At 44.5% G+C, this 24,834-nt stretch overlaps 1 protein-coding gene across 1 annotated transcript in view; it reads right to left on the bottom strand.

Moving 5' to 3' along the window:
* The window catches only part of map3k3 (mitogen-activated protein kinase kinase kinase 3), a 48,450-nt gene extending 24,778 nt beyond the window's left edge, over positions 1-23,672 (bottom strand). The window contains exon 1 of the mRNA XM_056287763.1: positions 22,472-23,672. The gene's annotated coding sequence lies outside the window, so the exon portion shown is untranslated. The remainder of the gene's footprint in view (positions 1-22,471) is intronic.
* Between the last annotated feature and the right edge of the window lie 1,162 nt (positions 23,673-24,834).

A 24,834-nucleotide genomic window follows, 5' to 3' on the forward strand; every position in this document is an offset into this window, starting at 1 on the left:
GGAGACCCAGGTTCGCGTCCCGGCTGTGGCGAATTCCCGGCTGCTCCCCTGACTTCGCTACAGTATTCAAGTTGTTAAAATATTAATTTTGGTGTCAGTCATTTCCTAACAGAAATACTAATATATGCAATGCTTTAATATCTCCCCTGGGTTATTTATCTGGACAGAATATAGAGTTCAGAAACTGGCGGTCATTTTGACAGCCCATGGTCGTTTTAGGTAGGGGTGAAATCCCGGTCGTTCTAGTGTTAATAACACAATCTCACGAAATGGGGAGCATCTTGAACTGTGAAGACTGCATCGAACGATTTGGAATTCGATCCAGTATCATCTCATCCCTAATGTTATCCCATGGAGAGACCAGGGACACTTACTCGAGTCCATGTTGTTGGCGAGATAACAGAGGAGGCCACAGGAAAAGGGAATCACAGGTTTAACTGGTTTTAAAGGCCAGCTTGATGAAACATACACTACCGTTCAAAAGTTTGGGATCACCCAAACAATTTCGTGTTTTCCATGAAAAGTCACACTTATTCACCACCATATGTTGTGAAATGAATAGAAAATAGAGTAAGACATTGACAAGGTTAGAAATAATGATTTGTATTTGAAATAAGATTTTTTTTACATCAAACTTTGCTTTCGTCAAAGAATCCTCCATTTGCAGCAATTACAGCATTGCAGACCTTTGGCATTCTAGCTGTTAATTTGTTGAGGTAATCTGGAGAAATTGCACCCCACGCTTCCAGAAGCAGCTCCCACAAGTTGGATTGGTTGGATGGGCACTTCTTTGAGCAGATTGAGTTTCTGGAGCATCACATTTGTGGGGTCAATTAAACGCTCAAAATGGCCAGAAAAAGAGAACTTTCATCTGAAACTCGACAGTCTATTCTTGTTCTTAGAAATGAAGGCTATTCCATGCGAGAAATTGCTAAGAAATTGAAGATTTCCTACACCGGTGTGTACTACTCCCTTCAGAGGACAGCACAAACAGGCTCTAACCAGAGTAGAAAAAGAAGTGGGAGGCCGCGTTGCACAACTGAGCAAGAAGATAAGTACATTAGAGTCTCTAGTTTGAGAAACAGACGCCTCACAGGTCCCCAACTGGCATCTTCATTAAATAGTACCTGTTAGAGCCTGTTTGTGCTGTCCTCTGAAGGGAGTAGTACACACCGGTGTAGGAAATCTTCAATTTCTTAGCAATTTCTCGCATGGAATAGCCTTCATTTCTAAGAACAAGAATAGACTGTCGAGTTTCAGATGAAAGTTCTCTTTTTCTGGCCATTTTGAGCGTTTAATTGACCCCACAAATGTGATGCTCCAGAAACTCAATCTGCTCAAAGAAGTGCCCATCCAACCAATCCAACTTGTGGGAGCTGCTTCTGGAAGCGTGGGGTGCAATTTCTCCAGATTACCTCAACAAATTAACAGCTAGAATGCCAAAGGTCTGCAATGCTGTAATTGCTGCAAATGGAGGATTCTTTGACGAAAGCAAAGTTTGATGTAAAAAAAATCTTATTTCAAATACAAATCATTATTTCTAACCTTGTCAATGTCTTGACTCTATTTTCTATTCATTTCACAACATATGGTGGTGAATAAGTGTGACTTTTCATGGAAAACACGAAATTGTTTGGGTGATCCCAAACTTTTGAACGGTAGTGTATGTATTGTAATTGTCTCAAGCTGTCTGATTTGCATAATGAGGTATTTTAATTAAATAACAGATGTTACACGTTTTCTACTGCAGAGAAGCATGGCACATAGAAGTCAAGCACAAAGTGTGCATTGCGCGTGAGAATGAGTGAGTGTGTTATTCCTTTGAGAAGGAAAAAAAGATGACTGGAAAGGGTCTGAAAATCTAGCTGAACTGGCACGGATCCGTCTGGCACAGTCCACAGGGAGGAACACGTCTTTTTATTTATTAGGGGGTACTTTGCCATTTTAAATATCTAACAGCTTTAACCTTCTCAGATTGCACACGATATGAAACAGTTCCTGAGCTGTGTCATAACTCTACTTGTGGCTGTGATACATATGTGAACTAATCCTTTACTTGCGCACAAACACACACACACACACACACACACACACACACACACACACACACACACACGTAGAAACACAATTAATTAACCCTTTAAAAGTTTTTGTTTTCTTTTGGTCATTTTAATTGGTGTAATGTGCACTACCTTTTGATAAAATATTCTTTCATTTTGTATATGTTCGTATTTATGATTTTTAAATTAATAATATTAAGTTAACGTCATCGGAAACAGGAAGCAAGGGGCTTTGACTTTAATTCTCACATGAAACATGTTTAACTCCAACACAAGTCATCAGTGGTGTCTCTGGCACGGAAAGCCTGGTGGGGCACAATAGACTCTGTATGGGCAGCATTCGACTCGTCAATGAAACTACACACAAACCTACTGGCTCAATGAATGCAAACACAAATGCACCTCATCAATGACCTAGACCACAAATGCACACATTAATGTAATGCAATGCATCGTTTGAGCTGACGCTACAACCTTGTTATACAGCATCACATTACACATCCAGTTACCAAGCAGCAGGGGTTAAACTGGGATTTGTTATATGGGGGCTCTGTGGTTTCAAGGTTGCCATGGGTGCGTGTGTGTGTGTGTGTGCGCGCGCGTGCACATCGACTGCAAAATCTGATTGACATCATTTGACAAACTGTAAATAAAATATAACAAGGGGAGACAGCCCTCTGCTCTGAACACTAAAACGCTAATCAAAGTCATTCTAACTTTTATTAACTAACCCTAACACTACTGGCAGTGAGCAAAACTACAGCTGATGACAATACATCTTTCTGTACGTGCACTCTCCTGTGTGTCTGTATCAGTGGTGTTGTTGCCACGGATAATAACACATCCATCCATCCATCATCTGAACCGCTTATCCTACTCTCAGGGTCGCGGGGATGCTGGAGCCTATCCCAGCAGTCATTGGGCGGCAGGTGGGGAGACACCCTGGACAGGCTGCCAGGTCATCACACAGGGCCCACACACACACACACACACACACACACACACACACACACACCTAGGTGTTACGTCTGGCATTGCTGCGACAATGTCGTATTCCAATCTGGTTGAATGCTTTGACCTGAGTCACGTGAGGGAGCGTTGTTAGTTGTGTTGTTTGATTAAATGGAGTATGCTCCGGCTAGAGCTTCGCCTGTCAAGTCTTTTTCACAACATTACATTGGCGATGAGAGATGGCTGACTGTTCTTTGCCTCCACCCTCCCCTTTCCTGGCTTTACCCGTGCCATGGAATTGCTGGATATCCTCGTTTGAGACATATCTCCTCGCTGCCGGCTTGGATGACGTGTCAGACGGGAGAAAGCTGCACTGTCTCGGAGCAGAGGGCCAGCACGTGTTCGGAACTTTCACAAAATCAACCAAATATGAAGAGGCTGTAAAGCTACTCAAAGAGCACTTTGCCACTCAACAGAGCGCTCTTCTCGGTTACGTTATATTCAGGCGCCGACACCAACGAGCGGGTGAGTCTGTATCCCAGTATGTGGCTGATCTACGAGGCCAAGCTAGCATATGCACAGCTGAGGCCCTACAAGATGAAATGGTACATGACTAACTCATTTTACACACAAACTGTGACAGAATTAGGGACAAACTGTTGCTCGAAAATGATGACCTGACACTAGCCCAGGCTCTTAAGATAGCACTGCAGGTCGAGTCCGCATTGGAATACGCAGCCAGTCTGTCTTCCCCCACCTCGCCGCCCCTGAATGATCAGCCAGTGGGTACAACCCGGCCACACACACCAACTCCCCTCGCCAGTGCTGTTAGCAGCCCAGACAGTGTACAAGTAGCCTCACAACCCCATGCTCGCTCACAGCAGCGATGTGGGAACTGTGGCTCTCCCTCACACAATTCAAGAGCACAAACCTGTCCTGCTTGTGGAAAAGCCTGCTCCAACTGTGGAAAGCTCAACCACTTGAGCTGGGGCAGCCTGTAGGTCTGCCCAAGCCAGAGCCCACTGACAACGCTCAGCCGCACCTGTTCCTGCAACAATAATCCATAATGTTCGCTCAGGATGAGGGTAATTTAAAACGTGCTCATTGATGGTTGACGACATCACTCTACCCCTCCTCCTCGACATGGGGCCACAGTATCATTACTGAACTTGGCAATTTGTAAACAATTCTTCTCCCACAAGCCGCTGGGACCGCCTTCCATGACCCTACGTGGCTACAGTAATGCTGAAATTGACATTGTGGGCTCTCTTCAGCTGCCCATGAGGTATGGCGACAGGACTCTGTCAACATTCAGGTTTCACGTATCACGGCACGGGGCCAATCTCCTTGGCCTCGACCTCTTTAGCAGCCTAGGTTTCCTCCTGTTAGACACTACTGGCACAGAGATTCACACCGTCGCCAACCCCTGGCAGCAACAGTGGCCTGCACTGTTTTACGGGCTGGGCTGTCTCACTGGCTTCAACCACCAGCCCCCATTAGACCCAATACTAGTAACGCCTATCATGCAGCTGCTCTGCCGCTCTCCTCTGGCCCTGCACGACGACATCTCCTCTGAGCTACAGCACATGCTTAATGACGGCATAATTGAGCAGGTGAACACTTCACCTTGGATATCCAATTTGGTTGTGGCTAAGAAGAAAAACAGGGGGCTGCGCATCTGCGTGGGCATCTGTGTATCTATCGGGTGTTATGGCGGTAAACAAAGCCATAACTACCAATAGATACCCCTTGCCAATGACAGAGGAGCTCACCGCCCAGTTCTATGAGTCCACCATTTTCTCAAAACTTGACCTCCGCCAGGGCTATCTCCAGGGGCCCATACACCCTGAAAGCCACAACCTCACCGCCTTCATTACCCACAAAGGGGTCTTCTACTACACACGTATATGGCTTTTAGGTTGAGTTCAGCTCCAAGTTGTTACCAGAAAATCATGGTCTCCATCTTTGCTGGGATCCCGGGCGAGGCCGTCTACCTTGACGACATCATTGTCCACGGAGCCACCACCGCAGTGTATGACGAACACCTCCACAGCGTACTTGGTGCATTAGCTGAGCACCACCTCACAGTAAATGGTGAAAAGTGCGTTTTTGGGGCCTCAGCCATTGAGTATGTGGGGTTCCCCCTCTCCACTGAGGGCATGCGCCCACTTTACTCGAACACGAGAGCCATCCTATGTGTCCCAGAGCCCTCCTCGCCCACCCAGGTTGCCTCCTTCTTGGGCATGATGGCGTATTATCTCCGATTTTTGCTGCAGTACTCCGACACAATGGCGTCGCTGCGCAAACTGTTGAGGACTGACGAGCCCTGGCTCGGGACACCAGCCTGCTCTGAGTTGCTGCGCTGCCTAAAGTCACAGCTCACCTCATCAGTGATCCTGGCGCACTTCAACCCAGCCAGTCCTACCCTCATCACATGTGATGCCTCCACCATCGCCATCAGTGCCGTGATGTCCCAGCTGCTCAGGGGAGTGGAAAGGCCCATTGCTTTCGCCTCCAAAGCACTCAGAAAAGAGGTACTCAGTAGGGGAGTGAGAGGCTTTAGCGTGCCTCTGGGCCTGTGAACGCTGGCACATGTACCTTTATGGACACGAATTCACCTTGAGAATGGACCATCAAGCACTTACCACCCTACTGGCCACATCAGGCACTGGCCACAAACCACTCCGGCTTCACCGTTGGGCTGACCACTTAGAGCAGTACAACTATCACCTGCAGTTTACGCCGGGCCGGGACAATGTGGTGGCTGACCTGCTATCATGTTCGATCCCCAACCTACCCACACCCCTGGTTCCAGCCCGAGCAGGACCAGGCAGAGCATGACCTTGTCCAGCTTCTCCACACACCCCTTCAGGAGACGGTGTCACTGAGGGAGCTCCACGATGGCTCAGCAGCTGACCCTGTCCTCTCCTCAGTTTCAACGTAATCAGGCAGGGCTGGCCCGTGAAGGTGTCGGATGAGCTGTCTCCCTACTTCAGGATCCGGGAGGAGCTGGCATGCTGGCAGGACACTTGTGATGCAAGAGAGCTCTGCACTGTGGTCCCAAGTGCCCTTCATGCATGTGTCCTTGCCATGGCACACGGGGGCTACTTGGGCATAGTCAGGCTCAAACAATGATGCCAGGACTTCGCATGGTGGCCAGGGTCGACAGACATCGAGATCCTGGTCAAGGACTGCACTGCCTGTCTGCTCAGTGGTAAGACCAGGGCTCCAGTCCCGCCCCCGCCCATGCAGCCCCTGAACTGGCCGTCCCAGCCCTCGGAGCATCTACAACTCAACATCTGTGGTGAGCTGCATGGGGTACCACACCACCAGTGGTTTATTGTAGTGACCTATGACCTCCACTCTAAGTGGCCGGAGGTGACACCTGTGGGCTCGGTTACAGCCAAGGTGTTAATTGATATTTTAGACTCCCTGTTCTCACGATGGGGTTTGCCCAAAAAAATCACGGCCGATAATGGTTCCCAGATGGTCTCACACAAACTGTCCTCCTACCTGGAAGGGAAAGGCATCTGCCATATTCGCACAGCTTTCTATATCCCAGCTGCCAATGGGGTGGGGGGGGTGGAATGGCTGAATCAGTCCTTGAAGAACGGAATCAGGGTGCACCTTGCCCAAGGGTTCACATTCAATACCAGCTTCCTCCAGACACTGCTACACTATCGTGCCACCCCACATGCCACCACTGGAGCCCCCCGAACCTCCCTCATGCTGGGACAGGAGCTTCAGCTATCTCTGGATAGGCTCCGCCCTGCCCTGGCCCACGCTACAACTCACCCAGTTCAAGCCACAGTCAACACATGTCAGAGCCAAATGAAGAACTGGTTCAACCGGAAATGACGAGCCAGGCCTCCTGCCATTGCCGCTTATGACTGGGTCCGGATCCGACGACCTCACCACGACAATAAGTTGCAGTCATCCTGGTCAGATCCTGTCCAGGTCAGCCACATTCAGGCTCATGGATGGCACTCGCTGGCATGCTAGCCGCCTGCACAAGGTACAGGCCCCTCTTGGGCCAGGATTGGGTACAGCCCTTACAGTAGCCCTACCAGCCTCTCAGCATCCCAAGTCTCTCTGCAGCTCGATATCTCAGCCCCTCCTGTCCAGCTAGGAGTCAGTTTATGGAGAAGACAGTCGCTGAGTGACAGGTTTATTCAAGAGTAGAAATTGTGCTTCAGCTGTTTGAAGTCTGGCCATCGTTCAAGGGACTGTGAGAACAGGAACAGTTGTGACACATACCTTAGGAAGCATCCAACTTGTCTACACAAAGACCGCACAAAAGACATCAAAGCCAGAATGGTCAAGGAAAAGAGAAGAACTAAAGGAGAGGAATATGGAGCCTCCACAAGCTAGAGGGACAAGAGCATCAAGTGAGACTACCTCAAACAGAGTCATACAGGTAATTGCACACCCACAGCTCCACAATCATACCAGTATGGGTGTAAACCACAAATGAGCCAAATCGTGAAGTTCTTGTGTATTCACTCCCTGACACACAGAGTGACACTACCTCCATCCTTGAAGGGACAGCCGAAGCTCTCAGTACAAGAAGGAACTGGTGCATCTGAAGCTCTCAAAAGCTCTCTACAATGGCTTCAAAAAATACAACAGTGCCCTGTTGTAAGTTGACTGGTCTGCAGGTTAGAGGATTTTACTCAAAAAAAAAAAAAAAACCTCTGCCAGCAACCTATTCACAAGAGTTCATTCCTGCAAATAGTGACCATATTCCCATACCAAAGATTGCAAGAGCATGGCCTCAGCTTGAACACATCGCAGATGAGATTGCTCCTCAACAGAGTTGTGATATTGGCCTCCTGATTGAATATAATTGTCCTAAAGTTTTCCTCACAAGAGAAGTTGTGCCTGGTAAAGAAATCCAACCCTTTGCACAGAGAACAGACCTAGGTTGTAGTGTAGTAAGCTACGGTAGCCCACGTTTTTACTATGACAATGCCATTGGAGTAAGTCACTAGGTCATTGTGAAACAAGTCGTGCAAAGTCTTCAACACACTTTCAACCTCACAAATGAGGTACGCTATGTCTGTAGAACGCAGATTAAAGACATAGTCACCCAACAGATGCCATCAAGGTGATAGAGAATCGGACTTCACTGAGAAAGCAGCAGGGGATGGCCACAACTCTCAAAAAGATGTTTCCTGTCAAAAATGGAAAAGGACATTTAACGAAGGGACAATGAGCATTATGAGATGCTGCTACCATATAAGGAATATAGGCCTAACCTGCCAAAAAACAGGCTGTGTGCTGTTCACCATCTCGAGTGCCTGGAAAGGAGACTTAGGTGAGATAAGCAGGCTCCGGTGATGTCATCACCCAGAATGATGTCTAAAATAGCAGCACCTCCGAAAAAATACGCATTTCACCCCGTTAAATTGTCAAATACAAAATCTCTGATGATATTTGAACTGGTAAGGGTGGCAAGAATAGGAAAAACGGACAGAAACAAAAAAAGGACAGTTGCAGAGCCGGTAAGTGAAGAAAATACGGAGAACAGCTCTCCTACACAGGCACAAGGCGACGAAGCTAATGCTAACCCTCATTCAGATGAAGTGGCCAGTTTAATTAAAGTTGTGGAGGAGATATGGGACTTACGCAAAGACATTAAACAAAGTTTTAGAGATATTAAATCCGAGCTCTCCGACGTTAATCAAAAAATAGTGGAGGCAGAGACGCGAATTGAAAAGGTGGAAGATCGCATTCAAAACATCGAACAGGTGCTAGGCAAGATGATAAAAGTAATATATCAACAAGAAAATAAACTACTCGATCAAGAAGGGGAGGTCTCGACGGAAAAATATGAGGTTATATAATGTTCCCGAAGGAGTGGAGGGGTCATCTGTGGTGGAGTTTATAGAAAAACTACTACGGGACACGCTGGAGATTCCCCCCGACTACGGAGCTTGAAATCGAGAGAGCACACCGATCGTTCGCCTGGAGATCCTCCGAGGACAGGAAAGACAAGCCACGGTCAATCAGTTTCCTCCGCTGCAACACCAAATCAGAGATTCTGCGTGAGGCATGGGGAAAGAAGAAGGTTTTTTGAATGAGAGACCAATATATTTTGATCAAGATTAATAATAATAACAATAATAAATTACCCCCAGCGATCCTACAGAAGCGTAAGGAATACTCTGAAGCAAAGCGAGTGTTAAAGCAGAGAAAGATCAGCTTCCAGACTCCGTACCCTGCTAAAGTACGATAGTTCTACGAAGACGGGACGCGGCTGTACCAGACAGTGGCGGAGGCGACCAGTGTTCAAACTATACTGTGGCCTTCGGGAAGCCCACTTTTTGTATTTTTTTTTCATTGATAGGGGGGGGGGGCGCTTGCGCGTGGCTTAAAAGGAGGACTTACACTCACTGGCCACTTTATTAGGTACACCTTGCTAGTACCGGGTTGGACCCCCTTTTGCCTTCAGAACTGCCTTAATCCTTCATGGCATAGATTCAACAAGGTACTGGAAACATTCCTCAGAGAGTTTGGTCCATATTGATATGATAGCATCACGCAGTTGCTGCAGATTTGTCGGCTGCACATCCATGATACGAATCTACTGGTCCACCACATCTCAAAGGTGCTCTATTGGATTGAGATCTGGTGACTGTGGAGGCCATTTGAGTACAGTGAACTCATTGTCATGTTCAAGAAACCAGTCTGAGATGATTCGAGCTTTATGACATGGCGCGTTATCCTGCTGGAAGTAGCCATCAGAAGATGGGAACACTGTGGTCATAAAGGGATGGACATGGTCAGCAACAATACTCAGGTAGGCTGTGGTGTTGACACGATGCTCAATTGGTACTAAGGGGCCCAAAGTGGGCCAAGAAAATATCCCCCACACCATTACACCACCACCACCAGCCTGAACCGTTGATACAAGGCAGGATGGATCCATGCTTTCATGTTGTTGACGCCAAATTCTGACCCTACCATCCGAATGTCGCAGCAGAAATCGAGACTCATCAGACCAGGCAACGTTTTTCCAATCTTCTATTGTCCAATTTTGGTGAGCCTGTGCGAATTGTAGCCTCAGTTTCCTGTTCTTAGCTGACAGGAGTGGCACCTGGTGTGGTCTTCTGCTGCTGTAGCCCATCTGCCTCAAGGTTCGACGTGTTGTGTGTTCAGAGATGCTCTTCTGCATACCTCGGTTGTAATGAGTGGTTATTTGAGTTACTGTTGCCTTTCTATCAGCTCGAACCAGTCTGGCCATTCACCTCTGACCTCTGGCATCAACAAGGCATTTTCGCCCACAGAACTGCCGCTCACTGGATATTTTCTCTTTTTCGGACCATTTTCTGTAAACCCTAGAGATGGTTGTGTGTGAAAATCCCAGTAGATCAGCAGTTTCTGAAATACTCAGACCAGCCCGTCTGGCACCAACAACCACGCCACGTTCAAAGTCACTTAAATCACCTTTCTTCCCCATTCTGATGCTCGGTTTGAACTGCAGCAGATCGTCTTGACCCTGTCTACATGCCTAAATGCATTGAGTTGCTGCCATGTGATTGGCTGATTAGAAATTTGCGTTAACGAGCAGTTGGACGGGTGTGCCTAATAAAGTGGCCGGTGAGTGTACATTGACTTACAAAGATACAACAGCTGCAAGTGTATGGCCTACTTGCTTCATGCCAGCACATCGTATAGGCTATATAAATATACTAGAAGAACCCCGCTACAATGTAGCGGTTTGGTTATCCACCCGTCTTAATCTCCCTCCTCTTCATCCAGCCAGCTAACCGCCTTCTCCCTGCCCCTAACCCCCCCCCCCACTCCAACTCCCTCCCCCCAAATGCTCAGAATCATCTGAAATGCCGAAAAAAGTGGTTTTTAGCCATTTTTAGAAAAATGCACATTTTGCATATTTATGCATAATTATGCATAATTTTAATTTTCTGGGATTTTTCCCGTACTCTCTGAGACAATACCTATCACCTCCAAAAAGAATTAGGATCATAAATGCTTTAGTTTTCGGTCCCGCTATCTACACTAACTAACACACACACACATTCCGAAAATATATGAGTAGATGCATTTTTGCAAAAATGCACTTATGATCCTAATTTTTTTTGGAGGTGGTAGGTATTGTTCCAGAGAGGACCAAAAAAATAGCAGAACATTAAACTAATTATAATAATCACGCATAATTATGCAAAATATGCATTTTCTAAAAATGGCTAAAAACCACTTTTCTCTGCATTTCAGATGATTCTGAGCATTTGGGGGGAGGGAGTTGGAGTGGGGGGGGGTTTAGGGGAAGGGGGAAGGCGGTTAGCTGGCAGGATGAAGAGGAGGGAGATTTAGACGGGTGGATAACCAAACCGCTACACTGCAGCGGCGTTCTTCTAGTATTTTCGTAATGTGTGTGTGTGTGGTGTTAGTGTGTGTGTGTGTATTAGTTAGTGTAGATAGCGGGACCGAAAACTAAAGCACTTATGATCCTAATTCTTTTTGGAGGTGGTAGGTATTGTCTCAGAGTATGGGAAAAAATCCCAGAAAATTAAAATTATGCATAATTATGCATAAATATGCAAAATATGCATTTTCCTAAAAATGGCTAAAAACCACTTTTCTCGGCATTTCAGATGATTCTGAGCATCTTTGATTTTTTTCACCTATATAAAAAAAATTTTCTGGGACAAATGTTTTGGCATTATGCAAAATATATGCATTTTTGCAAAAATACACTTATGATCCTAGTTTTTTTGGAGGTGGTAGGTATTGTTCCGGAGAGAACTAGAAAAAAAGCAGGAAATTAAAATAATTATAATAATTATGCATAATTATGCAAAATATGCATTTTCTAAAAATGGCTAAAAACAACTTTTCTCGGCATTTCAGATGATTCTGAGCGTTTGGGGGGAGGGAGTTGGAGTGGGGGGGGTAAACCACTTTTCTCGGCATTTCAGATGATTCTGAGCATTTGGGGGGAGGGAGTTGGAGTGGGGGGGGTTTAGGGGCAGGGGGAAGGCGGTTAGCTGGCAGGATGAAGAGGAGGGAGATTTAGACGGGTGGATAACCAAACTGCTACATTGTAGCGGGGTTCTTCTAGTTACGAAAATATATCTAGGTCCCAGAAATTTTTTTTTATTTAGGTGAAAAAAATCAAAGATGCTCAGAATCATCTGAAATGCCGAGAAAAGTGGTTTACCCCCCCCCCCACTCCAACTCCCTCCCCCTAAACGCTCAGAATCATCTGAAATGCCGAGAAAAGTTGTTTTTAGCCATTTTTAGAAAATGCATATTTTGCATAATTATGCATAATTATTTTAATTTCCTGCTATTTTTCTGGTCCTCTCTGGAACAATACCTACCACCTCCAAAAAGAATTAGGATCATAAATGCTTTAGTTTTCAGTCCCGCTATCTACACTAACACACACACACACACACACACACACACACACACACACACACACACACACACACACACACACACTAACACCACACACACACACATTCCCGAAAATATATGAGTAGATACTCTTATACTCCCTCTATATAAAATAGGCTATAAACAAAGCGCATCAGGCTGCCTACAATCAAGTACATCAACAGAGGTTAAAGTTACCCGTCACAGGCTACAGAAGAATGCCATAATGCCTCCGTTCAATTAAGACATCGAGGGTCACGGAGACCTATAACAACCCAGCAACAACACATTGGGAATAACATGCCCTTACCTTAATACAGAATCGACCACAGAGGCCTGGGGTCAGGTGCTTTTGCTGTTCGTCCAGAAATCCATGATGTGGACAGGCGATGACCTGCCTTAATCCAAGATGTTATAAAGGGCATTGGGTCGAAACTCTCCCAACGGGGGTCCATTAATATCCACAAAAAGGAGTGATGAGAGGCGCACAGGTTGCGTGGTCTTGCTGTTAGTATCATTGATGGAAGAAAATCCCCTCTCACACTCAGCTGAAGTGGGGAGGTATGTATGTTCTACTCGCTGTACAAAGCTTTTCTAGCATTTTGCCTGGTGCTCTGTCTTGTAACTTCCAGTCGCGGAACTCCTCGACCGCCTCTCTGGCTGGTTCTCCAAGCATTTTAGCAAGTGCCTATACTTTGTTTTCTCCATACAGAATCAAAGCATTCCAATCCTGTGGCCAAAAGTTCTTGTTCAGGGGTTTCAGCATCTGTAGGAGGTCTGATTCTGGCATTCGCCTTGTGAGATTGTCAATCACAGACTGATAAAACTGATTTTGGTTAATCTTGCCCATGCCCTTAACTAGTTGAACATCTTTAAACAGCCCCAGGGACGTGCGCTGTTCGACCTTCTGTGTGGATTTGCCTCCACTCACTTTCATTGCTTTCAGTATATCAATAGACTGCAGAATATGGCGACTGGCATTCACTAGAGTGATGTCGCTTGCTGACATTTCAGTGACAGGCCCTGTAGCTCATGGAGTATGTCTTTCATGCAAGCCAGATCAAGTAAAAACCCAGAGTTTGTGAGGTTTTTGTATAGCGCCAGGAATTTCTTCCTCTCTGTGTCATTGTGAGATGCATCCTCGCTTGCAGTTTTGAATTGGCACGCTAAAGCAGGGTAGTTATTCCAGACTGCCCTTTACAGTATTGAAACTACTCGCCACCCATCTGATGGCGAATATCTGTCCAATTCTCAAAATCTGCATATTTAGATTTGCAGTTGCTTCCTCAAGCGATCTCACATTCTTTGCAGACTGGTGGTACAAAGAATACAGCTTGGCAAAGAAAAACTTGAAATGATTACATCCAGCAGCCACTTTCAGAGAATCATGGACAGCCAATTCAAGGCGGTGGGCCAAGCAATGTATGGACTGGATGTTTGGAAAGTCACGCTAAAGCCTTGCAATGACTCCAGTGGTTTTGCCTGTGAGAACTGAAGCCCCATCTGTGGCGATGCTGATGAGGTGTTTCCCCAAAAACTCATCATCTAATCCCACTGTGCGAAAGCACTGTCTCAAACTGTTGTAAATGGATTCTGCATCTGTGCCCTGTGTCAGCTCTACAATGTCTAAAAAAACATTTTCCAAATCTCGCTCGCCACTCACATCACATCTCACATATACGATGAGATAGGCACGACCGTGTACTGTGCTTTCATCAATGGTGATACTGATTTTTGAATTAAGCTCTCGGATATTCGAAACAAACATCCTCCGCATGTGCTGTGCAATATGACCGATACTCTCAGCGCAGGAGTGATCTGATTTATGCGCAGTTCCCACCATTGCGCCATTAAGCCCCTGAAGCTTCATTAAAGGGGTAAGCTTTCTGTAAGGCAGCCTTTCCTTAGTCACCATATAGGCGGACCTGAATGATGCTGCGGTCTCCTCCATTAACTTGGAATTCACCTCAATGACTTTATTTGGCAGAATCGCCTTTTGCTTAGTCAATGCCACTTTAATGGCCCTCTTGTGTGCAATGTTTGTTTATATATCTTTCTTCGCAATTTGTTCTGAGCAGTGCTGCTTACTTCCTCGTTAATCCACTCCTTAGACAAGTGCGTGCCAGGTACCTTTTCAGACAGAAGAAGGGTTTTTGCGTCCCTGCAAGCAGTGCACCCCAAGCTTCCATCCTTAACGAACAGCCATATGTATAACGGCTTTTCCAGTCTCTCCGTTGCTGGCTGTTCCAGTTTGACAGGAGAGAGGAGCAAGAGGGGTTAGGATCGTGACCGGCCGTGGCCTCTTCCACTGACGAGCTGTTACCGCCACCATCTTCAGCCAGAGAGGACTTTTCTTCAGCTTCTTCCTGCTGCGTTGGCACCCCGGCGGGCGGTGTGCTAACAGCGGTCCCAGGGCTTGCAGCAGGTGACTCGGTCATGCCAACATCACTAGAACACGATTTCTTAGTGAAACCAAAGTTAATTAAACTGCCTTATTTTCTTTTTGACATGGCTATTGATGCTAACTGCGAAAAGAAAATGCTAAGGACTTCACACGCGGATCAATGGGACTCAGCCTCCAACGTTTATATTTTTTCTACGAATCTTTGAGTTAACATGTAAACATGAGTGGAGTTTGATTTGCACCACAGCACCGCCACGCCTTGATGGTCATGACAAGAATAGCATGTGTAGTTATCTTTATTGAAGTGAATTGGTGTTAAGTCACCGTCATGCATGAATGAATGACACATTCGCAATTTCACACATAATAATCCATGACGATTACGATACACAAAACTGAAATTGCATGTCAAAATAACACATTGTCAATATTTTTGGAGACCCCCAAAATTTCACAAATCACGTTTTCAGGGGAGCCCATGTCTTATTAAGTGGAGCTGAGCTCCCCCTAGCTCCCCCGTAGTTCGCACCATGGATGCGACTACATACACGAAGAACAGAGGACTGCCCATCAGCGTGATCATGTCGAGAGAGAGCCTGGCTGAGCAGCTATCCCGCGCCGCTTGGGAAATGGTGGGAGGATTGAGACAGCAGGGGACGGGGAAGAGCAAGTAAAGAATATCAGGGAGAGACTGCGAGTTTTCAGAAGACAGCCCTCACCTCCCCCGGAAGTGCTATAAATTCTAACTAATCTCAAAAGGGTTGGTAAGCTAAATAGAACCCAAAATAGACGGTGTTATATTCATCTTAATGAAATATGGATTTTCTGTTACTCTTTTAGTTTGTGCTTTATATCCCCCCCCCCCACACACACGTAAATGAGAATATACACATGGGAGGAATATACAGGGAAGTTTTTAATTGTGTAATGGACATATACTTTTTTATTCACTTTTTTTGGGTGCTGCAGAGATGATGCTGTGCTTTTGTTAATTCATTGCTGTTCTAGTGCTTGATTATGTTTGTTTTTTTTCTCTTTGTCTTCTCTCTTTTTTCTTTTTTAGGGCTTTTGTGACTACGCCACCTTCATGGATGAGCTCATAGCCCGTCGTGAGTCAGAGAAGGCCCTGGTAGAAGAGATTAACAACCACCCAGCTTGGTACATCCCACACCATGGGGTGTATCACCCACAAAAAGGTGGGAAAGAATGTGTTGTCTTTGACTATTCAGCGACTTTTCAAGATATGTCTTATGATATGTCGAATCACCACCTTCTGACAGATCCAGAGTTGACAAACACCTTGGTAGGCATCCTTTGCCATTTCTGAAAGGGTCCAGTGGCAATCATGTGTGACATCGAATGCTTGTTCCACCAGTTCCATGTGAAAACAGAAGACCAAGACTATCAAAGATTTCCGTGGTGGGAGAATGAAGATCTGGAGTCCAAACCTTCAGTATCTCGGATGAAAGTCCACCAGTTTGGTGCAGCTTCATCACCTGGCTGTGCCAATTATGGCCTCAAGCATCTTGCTAATGAAGGGCAAGGACGTTTCATTGAAGATTCCATCCAGTTTATAGAAAGATATTTTTCTGTTGACGATGGCCTGATAAGTGTATCATCCGAAGTCAAAGCAATCCAGCTGGTGAAGAAAGCAAGGGAGCTCTACAGCACTGGTAAACTATGGCTGCACAAATCTATCTCCAACAGTAAGGAAGGGATGGAATCAATTCCCAAGGAAGAATGTGCTGAATGGGTCAAATACCTAGACACGGTGCTGGGGGAGCCGCACATGGAGAGGGTGCTCGGTGTGCAGTGGTGCGTTGCATCTAACGAGTTCCAATTCAGAGTCTGCCAAAGAAAATCCACTCACCAGTAGAGGAGTCTTGTCCACGATAGCCTCCGTATATGATCCACTTGAGTATGTGAGAACTTAATTCTTACTGGGAAGCAGATCTTGCAGTAGATGTGCAATGAAAAGGTCAGTTGGGATGACCCTCTTCCGAAAGATCTACATCGTCAGTGGGAAGCCTGGCTGCTAGATTTGCAAAATCTCTTAAGTAAAGATCAAACGATGCTACCTTCCATCAAGTTCAAAGGAGATCCAGCATTATGAGCTCCATCATTTCTCCATTGCCACTGTGTCTCCGGCTATGGAATGTGTTCATACCTCAGAGCAGTTTGTGTATCAGGAGACGTTCACTGCTCCTTAGTCATGGGGAAGTCCAGAGTTGCTCCTATCAAGGTTATGACTATACCCAGATGAGAACTTTCAGCAGCAGTGGTAGCTGTATGAATAAGTAACATGCTCAAGAAAGAGCTAGAGCTGGAAGATCTACAATAATACTTCTGGACAGGCTCGAAGGTCATCCTTGGCTACATCAACCATAAGGCCAGAAGATTCCACATCTTTGTAGCGAACCACATTCAACGCATCAAGCAAAGCACAGATCCTGATCAATGGAGATATGTGGCCTCTGAAGAGAATCCTTCTGCTCACGTTTCCAGAGGACTCACAGCAGAGCAACTTGTGGCCTCTAAATGGTTCATCAGCCCAGACTTCCTTTGGCAGAAGAAGTTTCCCAGCGGAGAAGTCAAGGTGGGAGAAGCCGAAAGAAATGACCTAGAGCTACAGAAGGCCAGGTCCACTGAACCCAGACTAAGGAGACAAAGGAAGAAAGGTCATTGTTAGATCACCTAAGCAAGTTCTCAGACTGGACAAGAGTGGTGAAAGCTATAGCTAGACTCAAGCAACGTGTCAAGGAAGCTAAGAGACTCAAGCTGAGGTCCTGTGAAACTGCAAGTTTAGAAGAAAGGAGAGAGGCAGAGCTAACAATCATAAGAATGACTCAAGAAGCGGCCTTTCCCAAGGATATACAGAGCCTCAAGCATCAGAAGGAATGTAAAACCAAAGGCAAGGCAAACAAGTTGCATACATTGTGTCCATTCATTGATGAACAAGGCATCCTCAGAATGGGAGGTCGCTTAGCATATGCTACCCTTCCTCCACATCTGAAGCATGCAGCAATCCACCCAAGACATAGTCATTTGTCTACATTGCTCATCAAGCACCATCATGAGAGTACAGCACCATGGATGAGTAATGACTATAAATAAGATACGATCTAATGGCATATGGATTCTAGGGTGCAGCAGTGCAGCCTCCTCTCACATCTACAAATGTATAAAATGCAGGAAGTTTAGAAGATGCACCGTAGAACAAAGGATGGCAGACACCCCAGAAGAATGCATGGAGACAACCCCTCCCTTCAGATACTGTGGGATGGACTGCTTTGGACCTTTCTATGTCAAGGACTGAAGGAAGGAGTGGAAGCGTTATGGGCTACTACTTACCTGCATGTGCTCCAGAGCAGTGCATATTGAGATGCTTGACGACTTGACCACTGATGCTTACATCAAGGCCCTGTGCTCATTTATTGCTATTCGTGGAGCTTTTCGTCAAATACGATGTAATCAAGGCACCAACTTCGTCGGTGCAAGACGTGAGTTTCTTGACACATTTAAGGAGATGGATCAAGAGTAGCGGAATCTGGAAGAGGCAAATACACACAGCAAGATGTGTCTTGATATCCATTCTTGACCAGTCCAGCAAAAAAACTGATAAAGCCTCCCTGCATACCTTTCTATACAAAGTCATGGCGATTGTGAACAGTAGGCTGCTAACCTCTGAACATCTGAATTATCCATCTGGGCCAGTGCTCCTCGCGCCAAATCACATCTCGACAATGAAATCAAATATTATCTCACCACCACCGCGACAGTTCATCAAAGAAAATCTTTATCTACACAAGAGATGGCACAAGGTGCAATTCTTAGCCATTGACTTCGGGACACGATGGAAGGAGTACCTCCTGAATCTCCAACACAGGCAGAAATTGAGCAAAAACTGAAGCAGTGCAAAGGTCAATGATATTGTCATTCTACAAGATGATTATACACCACACAGTCAGTGGAAATTAGCGAAGGTGACAGAAATTTATCCAAAGAAGGATGGCCAAGTGAGAAGATTGAAGTTATTGATTAGGGACTCAACCCTAGATAAGAAGGGCAAACGCACCAAGCCCACCTACCTGAAAAGGCCCATTCAGAAGACAGTCACCTTACTGGGAACACTATGAAAGAGCTCCAGCCATCACACACACTGCCATTCCTTAGGTTAGTCCCAGTTAGATGTCAGTTACAACAGTACTTCATTTCCACAAGTTTTACATGAAAGAAATCATAAATTATTTGGCGGAAGTGTGGCTTCCAAATATAATATGTGAACTTATCCTTTAATTGATGCACACAAGCTCAGGTAGAAACACAATTAACCCTTTAAAAGTAATTTTATTTGATCATCTTAATTGGTGTAATGTACACTACCTTTTGATGAAATATTCATAAATTTTGTATATGTTCATATTTGTGATGTTTAAATTAATAATATTAAATTAACGTCACTGGAAATAGGAAGTGAGGGGCTGTGGCTTTAATTCTTGTGTGCGTTTCTGCTTCTGGCATAGTTTTTTCTTCTGTCACAGTAAGGTTAAGCTGTGTGCTTTCAGCAGAAATATGTTAAACTCCAACACAAGTTACCAAGAGAATTAGGATATAATTATGAGGAAACATGATGATTTTAAGCCGCACCACCCTCCCTTCTGTATAAGCAGCCAATGATTTTCGTTTGAAGTGTTTCTATCGTTTATACAATGTGTATTATGTGTTTAGGTTAATGGGAACGTTTACTAAGTTTTAAGGTAATTAGCTAATGATGCAGGAGAGCATGAAACGTGTTTGCACATGTTCACTTGCAATGTAGTTTAACTGTTAGGTTTGCTAAGAAACAAAATGAATGTATATGTGATTTTCTTGTTATTTCATGTTATAATATTTATGTTAAGAATTTCATTTCATTTCTTAAGCTAGATATTGCACAATGCATATATAATGTTTATATGAAAGTCTGGCGAATTTCATTTAGTAAGTCATGAGTAATCTGTAAGAAAGTACTCAATACAAAGTACATTACAAATGTTCATTTATTTTATGTTTATTTTTCTCAAGTTTTCACAGCATGGTGATTCTGGATGAATCCATGATTGGTGCATTTCGAATTAAACTGCCAGTTGAATTAAAGCACCTTTGTGCTCATGATTACTGGGGGGAGCTACACTACTGTTGATGTTTAGACTGCAATATTATTTTAAAAGAGACAGATGCTTGGAGCCAGACACACATTTTTCAGTGATTAGCCATTTCCCTTAATAAGGTTGTCTATTAGAACATCAGCCAAGCAAGGCGACAACAGCACTATAAACTTCGGCATTTTTGCCAAAATATGTTAACAATAAAAACTGTTGATGTTAAAATAACAAATTCAACACAGAAAATAAAATGAATTTTAGTAACAGAACTCAGGAGTTCTGGTGATTCTCAAGTCAAACAAGAATTCTTTGACAATATGGTGATGAGTTCCTTGTATTTCAAGTCAGACCTAAAAAAAACTGTGAATAACTTTTAACAAGTGGCTCAACAAATATAAAATCACTAAATCCTGTGAACTAAACACTAGAACAATTCTACAACATCAATTGTCGTTATGAGGTAACTGGTTCACGTGTAGTAATGTGTGTGCCAAGCCATTCCGCTATGGCTTTTGCATTAACCACAATCACCTATTTCAAAAAGGTTACATCTTTGTCAACATTATTGCAAGTCAAACTACGTCACTACCAATGAAATGAGGCAAATAATAATACATTTTCTGTCACTGGTCAAAATGGACGAGCACAGAATACGGAATTGAACCTGACAGAGCCTGCTGAATCACTCACACTAACCTGGCCTTCACCTCACTCAGGAACATACTCCAGAAATGCCAGCCAACAGTTTGTTTCTTCCCCAGGTAAGCGATGATAAATAACAAGAAAAATAAAAAGGTATTGGTGTGCACATCCAGCCCATTGAGGGTTCAGATGCAGGACAAAAACTCAAATGAAGGACATGTGAGGATAATTGCACACTGAAAGATAAAGCTCCCAAAATACTCTTCCAATGCTGCTTATTTAATGCAATGTTTTATTGATAGACCTTAGCACTGACTGTAATTTAATGCAGTCTTAGAACTTAGGTCATAGGACTGATGTCTGACCAAAATGTTGCATCAAATTTGTGAGCTTTATTTTTCAGTGTGTGGATATCCTCTTTTGTTCTTAGCAATGAGAAATAATTGCAAAAATACAATTCAACACTGAATATGAAAACACCAGTATGAAGAAATACTAGACATGAGGCATACAATACTGACAGAGCTTCTCTAGCAGAGGATGCTGCAATCCTGGCTGAGTACATCTACCTTGTGCATAGAGGAAACGTAACATGATGCACAGAAATAAAGGGCAGACTCAGCACCTGAAGCAACACAGTGACATCCCCGATTCCCGGGTAATAAATTCACCAATGGGAATGCCTGGCATGTTCGCCTGAGATTTATTAATCCCACTGTTCCATTCTACTTCAAGAAACACTGAACTGTAACTTCTCCACTAACAAGATGCTGTATCAGGAGCTTAAACTAAGTTCAGACGGTGTCATAGAACCATGAGAAGTCCCAGTTGTCATTAACACGATGACTAACCCCTCTGTACATCTCTGGGACATGTTCCTTCCTCCTCTGCACTCCTGATTTTAATTACTTCCCAAGCGGAATGCAGGGAATCCAGCGGACGGAGAGAAAGGCCTTACTTTGCCAGTCTAGTCAGCTGTGCCTGCTTTATTTTGCTTGTATCATATTTCCAGGACTAGCAGGATCTGCATGGATACCCCCCCTCCCCATCTGCTTAGAGGTGTTTAGTCTGAAACTGTTTTCCCAGACAAAATTCTCTCTCTGACCAGTGATGCATCTGGACTCTTAGATCATAACCCCTTTTGCTTCCCCTGCCTGTGTTTGTTGGGCTTGGGCGACTCCCTAAACTTCTATCTTCACATCTTGAAAAACAGCTGCTGCTTGGTAACCTTGGGTGACAACACAAGGTAAACTTTGCAAATTTATCAAATAAAAACTCACGCCAAACCCAATTTGAAAGATTTCTTGAGGAATATAACTTGCAGTTTCCTGCAAAACTCTACACCTGTGTCAACAACAGTCTGTTCAGCTTTCACAATTCCGATGGAAAGACTGTACAACACTGGATAATATGTAGACATTTTATTCCTCATCTTTATAGGGAAACCTGTCGGATATGTAAGCTACACATTCTGCTTGGTTTTATTTTACAAGGTGCACTAGGCATGTTCATGCATGTAGTTTGAAATGGAAAGCCTTATCTATGTGATAATCAGCTTAGTTTGTGATTAAACAGAACCACTGCAATGTGATTTATTGTATAGGTGTGAAGATGCAAACCGACTGGGGAACTGGAACATGCCTGCCATATCGGGCCGCCAGTAGTCTCAGAGATTCAGGTAAAACTGATCATCAAATAGGGTTCCGCAAGAAAATTTTTTATGGAGAAACGATCAATATTTTCTCATCAATTCAGATAAAAGACATACTCTCCACTATATCAACACTATACATACGATGGGGACGACCATGTTTATGCATGTAACGAACATTCGCATCCGACAGTTTACGTGTGGTGTCGCTCACCTGGAGCCGGGACGTCCGCGGTGGTGCTGGGACAGGTTCTCGGTTGGCAGCTGACTTTTCCGCCGTTGCTGCTCGGCAAAGATGGTTCGGCCCGTTCAAACGTTATTGCCACTGCGGCAGCATCGTAATGTCCACCGTCTTTGTTGTCACCCAAGTCGGGCAGCCACACCGACATGTGGTGCCTCTGAACGGCAGAGCTCCGGCTGTCAGGTGGGACCGTGGTGGGGGTCGGAGGGAACCGTTCCAGCGGACAGATCCTACCTCAGCCTGCTCAGACTGGCCTCCAAACATAAAGTTCTATTCAACCGCCACAACGGTGTTTTTGAAAACATGGTTTTCCACATTTCCAACAGTACCACAGGATGTCACTTTTACAAACCTACGGCCTGAGACGGCAAATGCAAGCACAGGCCCTGAGAACTGTGTATCCAGGCTCACTGCGAACAGAAAGTTGCTCAAATGACAAGAATCACAAAAAGGTGCAACAACAATCGTGTAGCTTTTATGAAATCCATTTGTAACAGTACGCCGGAGGAAAAGACCAGTCGATTTCCGTGATTTTGATAGCCACTCTTCCTGCTTGCTTTGCAGATTTTCCCGTCTTTGTGTCTCCCGGTCTCTCGCTCCACAGCGTTGCCTGTTTTCTGGGACTTTGTCAGTTAAGTTATCCCGTCGTGCCTCCTCAACTTGTCTCTAAACGTAGTTTTTGAAAAGTCCACCCAGGCCAAAACTTGGCGAACAGCAAAAGTAGGGGAGAGACTGGTGGACTATACCCGACATGCTGTAGACGAGCTGAGCTCCGACTCGTCGAGATAAATCGACGGAAAGGCAAAAGGTATCAAACATTAGTGACTGTACAGAATTGGAAAAGTGGCGTTGACATGCTAGCCGAGGCTAACTTCAGTCAATACCACGAAAAACTGCGTCGAGTATCGATCGGACTGGTACGATTCCTGCAGCGTTTGGCAGAAATGCTGAAGCGATCTGAAAAGTAAAAACGGAGAGTCTTTTGTTTGCACACAGCATATATTTCACAAACTTGTCGAACGGAGTCTAACGTCAACGACAGTGAACTTTTCATCCCAAAACAAAGTAGAAAAAGAAGAATCTTCAATGCGACAAACTTCCTGACAGCGAAAAATATCACTACCGGAACCTCTTTAATGCCTCCAGCCAGACATGAGAAGCATATTCCAGGCTGGAATCCGTTTCCCACATGCTTTGACCATTTATCTGCCGTAGACGCGTAATAACATGTATAGTCGTTATAACGTGTAGTCCCAACACGGTTTCCACTTACAGCGACTAATTTAGCGCCGCGCAGTCTCGGGGGCGCGCACAGAACGAACGGGGCGTTCAAAGAAGCAGACCAGCTATGACGTAGTCACGTAGGTCACGGCTGTCAGTTTAGCGATCTGACCTCTCTTTCTCTCTCTCTCTCTCTCTTGCACTCTCGCACTCTCTCTCTCATTCAAAGGAGATTATTGGCATGAGAAACGCGTATAAATTGAAATAAAACAAAAATGTACTTACAATTAGTAGAGCTCTACTAGAATAAAGACATATGTAAACACAATGTGTCAAATTGCAACAGTGTAGTCAAATATATATAAAATAGATAAATTTAACTTAAAAATACAGACAAGAATTGTGAGTCTGCTGTTAAAAAGTTATATATGCACATGTACGTACAGATAGCTTAAAATAAAACTAGAAAATTGTGAACATTGGAGTTTAAAAAATATAAATACTAAGAACTGTGTAAACTGCAACAATTCTTTTTCAAGAAATGTATTTAAAGGTATGTGTTCTGTATGTACAGTATGTCTATGTACATAGATCCGTACAGTGCAAATGGTTAGTACAGGAATACACAAATGATTGATTCTCTCTCTCTCCCTCTCTCTCTCCACATTAGGCCTATAAATTTATTTGACCATGATACAAAACAAAATACGTCGCTGACAGTTTGTAGATTCAAATATGCAATTCATATTCAGAAATGCAATCATTGTTCTTCATATTCACGTAGGCCTGTAGTCACTTGTTTATGTTTCATCATTACTTTGTGCTGATATATTAGAGTTGCTGACTTGAAGCTGAACTAACTCATCGCTTGCTTGGTTATCACTGAGGTCCACCCACCACCAGTGGAACAAGAGCATGAATCTTGACAAAGCAGGTCAAGTCCATACAGCAAAACCCCACATGTCTTGTATCCCACTTTTGGAAATTTGGGTGGGCATCTGGAGTCAATTCTCTCTAGTTTTGATCTTACCATTGGATGAATTATATTCCACAGTGATTTTGCCTCTCTAGTGAATTCAAGAAAGTAAAAGAAAAACCAAGAGTAACTAAACCCA

Source organism: Lampris incognitus, chromosome 10 (assembly GCF_029633865.1).
Source record: "Lampris incognitus isolate fLamInc1 chromosome 10, fLamInc1.hap2, whole genome shotgun sequence".
Classification (NCBI taxonomy): domain Eukaryota; kingdom Metazoa; phylum Chordata; class Actinopteri; order Lampriformes; family Lampridae; genus Lampris; species Lampris incognitus.